This window comes from Crocuta crocuta, unplaced genomic scaffold, assembly GCF_008692635.1.
Source record: "Crocuta crocuta isolate KB4526 unplaced genomic scaffold, BGI_CrCroc_1.0 scaffold143, whole genome shotgun sequence".
Classification (NCBI taxonomy): Eukaryota; Metazoa; Chordata; class Mammalia; order Carnivora; family Hyaenidae; genus Crocuta; species Crocuta crocuta.
The window spans coordinates 4,491,270-4,498,942 of NW_027529175.1; the positions used below are offsets into that span (position 1 = coordinate 4,491,270).

General features: G+C 49.3%; 1 long non-coding RNA gene across 2 annotated transcripts in view; it reads right to left on the reverse strand.

Annotated features, from left to right (window-relative positions):
• Positions 1-3,541, reverse strand: part of LOC144226463 (uncharacterized) — a 16,960-nt gene extending 13,419 nt beyond the window's left edge. For both annotated transcript variants that reach the window (XR_013333647.1, XR_013333646.1), the window contains exons 1-3: positions 3,433-3,541; positions 2,687-2,816; positions 2,476-2,581 (exon numbers count right to left, since the gene is read on the reverse strand). This is a non-coding gene — a long non-coding RNA (uncharacterized LOC144226463). The remainder of the gene's footprint in view (positions 1-2,475; positions 2,582-2,686; positions 2,817-3,432) is intronic.
• Between the last annotated feature and the right edge of the window lie 4,132 nt (positions 3,542-7,673).

Sequence of the window (7,673 nt, forward strand, 5' to 3'; positions counted from 1 at the left end):
CTCTGCCCCCCCCAACACAGGAGACTCCCCCGTCTCAAGATCCCCAATTCCCTCTGCAAAGTCCCTTTGCCACCTGAGGGAACAAGTTCCAGAGAATAGGACCCCATATGGACACAGGTGGTCATCCAGCTGCCGCCCCCCCTCCCCACCTCTGTCGTGTCCCCAAGATCAGCAACGTCTGCCTTCTCATTCCCCATCTGGCTTCCGTGCCTCTTCTCCCGTTTCGGCTCCTGATTCTCCAGAGTCCCCGTAAACAAGGGTGAAGGGGCAGCCCAGGCTGGCGGGAGCCGCGTGTACGGAGGGAAACCGGAGAGACGGAAGCCACCTGCCCCTCCTTCTGTGCAAGTGCAGCCCCATCGAACCTGGATGGATGTCAAGTTCCGCCATGAAGGAGCTCAACCCCCAGGGGCCGCGGGACTTTGACACTGAGGAATTAGAAGCCCACCTTCCCTGGCCGGGTCACAGGCCAGGATCAAGAGCGAGGTGCTGGGCGGGCCCTGGGTGTCAGCTCCGAAGATGCTCCAGCCCCTCCCGGGGGCGCTGGCCTTGGGCTCCTGGCCGGAAACACCTGTCTTAGGCACTTGGCTCCACCAGGTTGTAACGGAGCCCTGCGAACCCTACATTTTTGCTGAGGCGGTGAAGTGGGCTCAACAACTTAACCCTTTCTCCTCAAGTATTTTCAAAGAATTAATATAGGTTTTCGTGCATTTTCTCACACTTTTCTATTTCCTCTAGGAGCTCATTTTTATGATTTCCTTCTATTTGTTTTGGTTTTATTCTTACTTTCTTATCTTTAGATCCTGGAGATGAATGTTCAGCTCATTAATTTTCAGCCTCAGTTATTTTCTAAAGCATCTATTGAATTTAAGTCTCTCTGAGCCCTGCGCACCTGCCTCACGAGTGTTTCCACGCTCTTGTTTTTCTTTCCGTTCAGCTCAAATATGATCTAAGGCGCGTGAGGATTTTTCCCTTGGCCTGTGGATTACTTAGGTGAGCAATTTCTTAATTCAGAGCTATCTTTCTGTTACTGATTCGTAACGTAATTACCTTGCATTCGTAGGTCATGCGTGACTTCAACCCTATGAGATTTTATTAAGATTTGTTTTATGGCCAAAAACATGGTCAAGTCTTTAAAAATGTGTCATCCGTGTCTGAAAATAATACACATTCTGCAGTTGGACGCAACCCTCCTCATACGTCACTTAGATCAGGTCTGTGTGTATTTCAAGTCTTTGTATCCATACTGATGCTTATTAGATCAGTTATGGAAATCTCACACGGACTGTGAGTTTTCTGCTGTTCTGTGTAATTCCGTCTATTTCACCTTAGACATTTGAGGCTGTGTTACTAGGAGCATACAAACTTTGAGCTGTCATATTGACCTGGTGTGTATAACCTGTATCACTATAAACTATTTCTATCTTCCAGTGATTTTTCCTTTCTTGCAATTTTGTCTATTATTAATCAAGTCCTATCGATTTTCTTTTGGTTAATGTCCACTTAATATATGTTTTCCGTACTTTTTCCTTTCCACTTTTCTGCATCCTTAAGTGTCAGATAGATCTCTTGTAAACAGAATGTCAAGTTTTGAAAAATCATTTGGATAAGCTTTGCCTTTCAACTGGAATATTTGGTCCACATAAGTTTAGTCTAATTTCTGATCTCTCTAGTTTAAATCCATTGTCTCGCTCTATGTCTTTATTTGTCTAACTTCTTCTGTGTTCTTTTCCTTCTCAGTATTTGTCTTTTAGAGTTGACTGAGGTTCTTTTAATTCTGTTTTGGCCCTCTGTCAGCTTGAATATTCTATCGTGGTTTTCGTAGAAATGTCAAGACTCCGCCTTTACTTATTAGGACAGAACGTTAACTGTTAGTTTTCTACTTTCTCACGCAATGCAAGCGCCCGAGATCTGCTTAACCTTCCCATCTTTCCAATTCGCATGCTCTGTGTTCGCATATGTTATTTCCATGCATATTGTTTTAGGTTTATTTATTTTGAGAGAGCAAGAAGGAGCGGACAAGCCGGGGAGGGGCAGTGAGAGAGGAAGAGAGAGAGAATCCCAAGCAGGCTCCACACCGTCAGCACAGAGCCTGAGGCGAGGCTCGAACTCACAAGCCTCGAGATCATGACCTTAGTTGAGATCAAGAGTCAGAGGCTAAACGGAAGCGCCACCAAGGCGCCCCTCCATGCATATTTTAAGTTCTATAAGAATGCATATAGAGTCTAGGGTCATCGAGATTTTTTCAGAAATCTGAGATGTAACCGATCAAATGTATTCAGATATAATTTGCGTACCATAAATTTCCCCTGTTTAAAGCGTACAAGTCAATGTTTTTAAGTTTATTCACAGAGCTGGTGCACCCATCACAATAATGAAACTTAGGACATTTGGATCTCATCTCCCACGGAAACCTGGTACCCATTACCAGTGACTTCCCATTACCCCCACCATAATTTGAGAGCTAGACGACTTTACCTTCCTCCAGAGAGAACTTCCTTGACTTCTTCAGGTGCCTGGGGACCCAGCATTCTAGATTTACTTTAATACAAATTCAGGAGACTTTTGACACCACGCTGATAACCTGGAGGAAAAGTGGGGCTTGTAAGTGTACCTTTTATGCGAAGACCCACCCCGTGGGGGCCCAACCCCGCGTGCGCACTGAGGAGTGTTTGTTAGGCCTCCTGACCTTGGCCCCCAGCCCTGGGAGGCTGACACGGTGCAGCTGGGCCTCTCCCTGTCTCTTCCGCGCTGATGAGGTTTCGGAGTGATGGTGGCCTTCAGAGCTGACGGCCAAGAAAGGATTCTTGAAGACGGCTCTGGTGCCAAGAGGGGATTTTATTAAAGCCCCGGAGACAGGACTGGGGGGCAGGCAGAGCTGCCTGGGACCATGAGGAGAGACTGGTTATGTACTATGGAGCTGGGGAGGCAAAGTCCAGGGGAAGTTTCCAGTGAGGTTCTCATTGGCTAAAGACTCTTAGGACCGGGACGCCTGGCTGTGGTCAAGCTGAGGTCGTCCTTCCCTCCAGCTAAGCATTAGGGAGCTCCTGGAGGAATGTTCTACTCTGCTGCCTCCGGTATGTGCCAACCGGCTGCAGGTTAGAAGGAAACTGAGTTCCTTCTGCCTTGGTTTCCCACTCACTGTGGAGGGGAGGGCGTTGTTGGGGCTCCAGGAAACTGCGTCTGAAGGTTTCTGGAGATCAGGCTGTTGATAAGATCGCCTTTTCCTTGTAATTTACTAAGATATTTGTAAACTGATGGAGACCCTGTCCCGCAGGACTGTGATCTCCATCGGTTAACCGTTTGTTTCTCCCCTTTCCTTCTGCTTCGGCACCGGCGGGAGCCTGAGGAATGTCGCACGTACCCCACCTGGGCGGGAGTGGGGGTGTTTGCCGCCTGTGCTTGCCTTGTGCTCCCCCATCTCATACCACTGACCTTCCCAGCCCGGGGGAGGCCCTCAATGCAGCCTTCCCTTCCTGGGTTTCCTTCTTCTCTGACCATCCTCACCATCTTGCTGCTCCTTGGTGCTTCCAGGGAGATGTTGCAAACCCTCCCTCTAGCCGCCCCCCTATCTTGGGTGGGAAGGAGGGTTTCCATGACATCAATTACTGGCAGGGCGGGGACGCCTTGTCCTGTCACATTGGGAGGGACATCGGCTGTACCTCTGCGCTAGGTGACAGAGCACAGCCCCTTCGCCTCTCAGGGACTTCTCTGTTCAGGACACAGGGCTGTCTTCTTCTTGTTTGTCCAAATCACACCGCTGTTGCCCGGGGAACTATCTTCTTTATCTGGACTTGGTTTTAGGAACAAAAGCCAGAAAACGTTGCTGGCAAATTCCACCTTCTTGCTTGGCACAAAGTCCTCTCCCACCCTAAAACNATACGAAAGAATGTCTTCAGTAAATCTCCAGCCCCGTGTATTCAACTTGCCTGGGATCTCAGTTAAGGAAAGATAAAAGGTAAATACTATGTGTGACCCTTGTAGGAATGATCAGCCTGGCTGCCTGGGGTTTCGGTCTGGGCTCCACACCCTGCTAGGGCGGGCTGCGGACCTGAGCCTGCTCCAAACTCTTTGAGCCTCTCCTCTTTTTTTTTTCCCCAATGTTCATTTATTTTTGAGAGAGCAAGACACACACATGCACGCACGCGCGCGCGCACACACACACACACACACACACACAGTGTGAGAGGGAGACAGAATCTGAAACAGGATCCAAGCTGTCGGCACAGAGCCCGACGAAGGGCTCGAACCCATAAACCGTGAGATCGTGACTTGAGCCGAAGTCGGACACTTAACCGACTGAGCCTCCCAGGTGCTCCTGATTTGCCTCTTGCTGCTTAATCAACTGGTAAACCTCTACGGGCCGACCTCTGAGTTAAGCGCTGTGATTATCCCCCAGGCACTTTGGCNTTTTAATGTTTTATTTATTTCTGAGAGAGAAAGAGAGAGAGAGAGAGGCAGCGTGAGCAGGGGAGGGTCAGAGAGAGAGCGAGACACAGAACGAGAAACAGGCTCCAGGGTCTGAGCTGTCAGGACAGAGCCCGACGCGGGGCTCGAACCCACAAACCGTGAGATCTCGCCCTGAGTCGAAGTCGGACGCTTAACCACCTGAGCCCCCAGGCGCCCTGAGACTATGCATTTTAAATGACAGCACGAGGGAGCGTTTCCCTGCGCTGACGCTGAGGCACCTCAAGTCTAAAAGAAGACCAGAAGGAAGAAAAGATGCTTTTTCTAACAAAAGTGTGGGGGAGCTTAAACGAAATGTTCTGGGCCATTCTGAATGAGTCTTGGCCCTTTTAAGGTTCTGGGAAGAATTGGGGGGAAAAGAAAGCAGTGAACTTTATTTTATGCCCAATTTCCTGGATGAAATTCCTGCAGGATCCTGTTTCCTTCCGATTTTGCTTGCGACACCTCTGTACAGCCTGCACTTTCTTAATGTGTAAACTGGAAAGTGGACTTTCTCACCTATTAGGAAGTGCTGGTGCTGGAGGAAGGAAATGAAAAAAAAGTAAAGCAGAAACTAATGACTAAGAAACAGAAACAATAGGGCGTGTTAAATCAGTAGCTGATTCTTTAAAAATAAACGAGTACTGTCGTTGATCTCTGACCTGCCTAATCAGGAGAAAAAGAAAACCGATTAAATTAAGAAGAAGGAAAGGGACATCACAGATACAAGGAGGGTGTTCTTAAAGCCGAAGAGAATGCCACGCACATTTTTATGCGGGTAGATTTGAAAATCTCCCTGAAATGGACAGTTTTCTATGAAAGCCTCCAAAATGATGAAAGTGAAAGTAGCTGCTCTGGGATAAAAATGTCATTTGTCATCCCGGTTACCTAATACCAGAAATCACGGCCAATTAAATTTAATGAGAAAATAATCAATAGGTGGGCGTCCTCATTGAGGAGACGGAGACGTCCCTTCTTACCTGCCCAGGAAATGTTGCTCTAACTGAGTCTCCAGAGGCACCAGCAGGAAACTACTGGAATCATGGCTAATTGGGAATTGCCGCCAGTAATAAAAGAAGGCAAAACCCTGCAATGATCGGAGAATAGAGGGTAAACGGGACACGGTTCAACCACGCAAGCACAAGAAGAAAGGCACAAGACGTGCGCGAAGGAAAATCCAAAACTTCACTGCGGGGCAGGGTTGGGGCCTGCGAGCCTCCGCATCACGCAGGCGTCTGCACAGCGGAGCTCTGAAAGTGGCGGACGTCGCCCTACCCGTGGGTACAAGCCCCCTGGCATGTTCACCTCGTCCCTTTCTGCATTGCTGACCTTGTCAGCGTTCATTACTTTCTACTTAAATAATTGTATGCAAAACTACAGGGGGAAGAGCCTAGATTAAAACGTTAGAGCCCTTTCTCTAAGTAGGTGGAAAATTCTAGTTTCCTTTTATTGTTTCCTTGATACTCTGTTTTCTGCAGTGAACGTGTATTACTTTTATAAGCTAGAACAAATCAATAGCTGTTATGAAAAATTAAGTTCATGAGAAATAAGTGGGTGTAAGTGGCCTGCATATTTTTGAAAAGGGACAGTGATGAGGGATAACTTGGTCAATCAACTCTTTATACAGACATTTTTACGTTTGCTTATTTTTGAGAGAGCGAGGGAGAGGGCAGGTGATGAAGTTTGGGGGTGATGGAGGATTCCTGGGGTCCGGGGCTGATGGCCAAGAAAGAATTCTTGAAGACGGCTTTGGTGCAAAAAGGGGATTTTATTAAAGCCCAGGGACAGGACCCATGGGCAGTAAAAGCTGCTCTGAGGTCCTGACGGGTAATACCCTGATGGTATACCCTCAGGTTGGGAGGGGGGCAGGATCCAGTGAGTCTCTAAGGTATTTCGGAAGCAAGGTTTCCAGGGCCTTGAGGGGCAGCTGTTGCTAGGGAAACACCCCTTATTACCATTTAGTAAAACCTCAGTCATGAGACCCTTCAGACCCGGGGACCATAAGCTTGGAGGAGCGGTGCCAGCGTGTATCCTGGGGCAGCTGAGATAAAGGAGGTAGACTTACAGGATCCTGGGGGTCAGGATAATGTTAAGCCAACATTCCCTTGTGCCCCCAGCAAAGTGTCATCATCGAGGCAGCTGAGCCCCCGGAGGGAGGGCACTCTGCTGGTTTCAAGGCCGTGGCAATGGGCTGTAGGCAGTAAGGGGATTTAAGTCTTCGTTTGCCTGAGTTTCCTGCATCACCACGGCGAGCACCTAAACCCCCTTCCTTTGTTCCTGGGTGGCCAGGAGGGTCCGAGGAACATCACACATATTCCTGGTGGGGGGAGGCAGGTGCCGGCCTGTATTTTGCCCTCAGCTCGCCCCACACTCCCTCATCACAGGGGAGGGTCGGAGAGAGAGAATCCCAAGCAGGCTCTGCACTGTCAGCACAGAGCCGGACTCAGAGCTCAAACTCACGGGCTGCCTATCAATTATTTAAAACTGAAAGCAATATGGGGGCGCCTGGGTGGCTCAGTCGGTTGAGCGTCCGACTTCGGCTCAGGTCATGATCTCGTGGTTCGTGGGTTTGAGCCCCGCGTCGGGATCTGTGCTGACAGCTTGCAGCCTGGAGCCTGCTTCGGATTCTGTGTCTCCCTCTCTCTCTGCCCCTCCCCTGCTCATGCTCACACACGCACACACACTCTCTCTCAAAAATAAACAGTTAAAAACATTTAATAGAAAGCAATATGAATCATGAACACAAAAAGGCATTTTTTCTTTCTCTCCTTCATTGTTTCCAAAGGTCAGTTCATGCTTAGGATGTAGACGCTGCAAAGAGGACACCACTCCTAACCCAGGAATGAGAAGAAGTGGCCAGACCCGCAATACCAGTTTTGCTTGAGCCCGTGAGAGACCTAAGGCCACAAGGAAATAAAAGGAAGCAAATTCCGAATCGAAGAGTGGCCAGCCCTTCTGCGGAGAGGCCTTTAGCAGAGCAAGGAGAAGACGGGCAGCCGCGAAGACGGGGAGCAGAAAACAGCTAACGTTTCCATAAATCCTGAAAGACCACACGCGGGGTAGCGTGACCGCTGAGCACATCTGGGAGCCCCGGACACAGCAAAGACCACGCCCTGTCTCCAGCCTCTCAGGGCTCCCAAGCGACAGTGGGATAGGGCAGGACACCGGAGAGAGTGGCTCTCTCTCTCCCACTTGACCGTGCAGGGCAGCTCCCTCTCCGCGACCCAGGC